The following is a 605-nucleotide window of genomic DNA, read 5'->3' on the forward strand; positions in this document are numbered from 1 at the left end:
TTAGCAATGATCTGTTCACCTTGCTAATTAATAAAACTCTAAAAATTTTCAATGTTAATAAACTTTTATTCAACTTTTTACAGAGAGAAAAATCGAAACGTTCTCATCAATCAAAACAAAAACTTAAAAATATTTGAAATTGAATTTTACTTTTTAAATTCAATAAATGCACAGCCAACTGGGTCGCCACAGTACCCCCTCCTAGCGATGGAGTACTAGCAACAACGCGACACCACAACTAAGTCGACAACACCACTCTTACTCCCGAAATTCCGCTAACCTTGCTGGGAAACGCACTACTCTACCAGCTCGTGTCACTTTCGGAATCGGCAACAGGGATTCACGCCTACAATCACCAGAAGTCACTAACTGATCACCATTCAACAACGCTGAAGGCTGACGCGTTTCTGGAACAACCTGTTCAAGATCATCACACGTTAAGTACGCCGCCTTCAACCTATCATTCGAAACAGTCACCTCTCTCCCACGGCAAACAATAATAGACGTCTTCTCATTACGACTCAGCACCTCAAATGGACCTTCGTAAGGCTGCTCAAGTGGAGCTCGAGCACGATCCACTCGAAGAAAAACGTGCTTACAATTAA

This window comes from Teleopsis dalmanni, chromosome 1 (genome assembly GCF_002237135.1).
Source record: "Teleopsis dalmanni isolate 2A chromosome 1, ASM223713v2, whole genome shotgun sequence".
Classification (NCBI taxonomy): domain Eukaryota; kingdom Metazoa; phylum Arthropoda; class Insecta; order Diptera; family Diopsidae; genus Teleopsis; species Teleopsis dalmanni.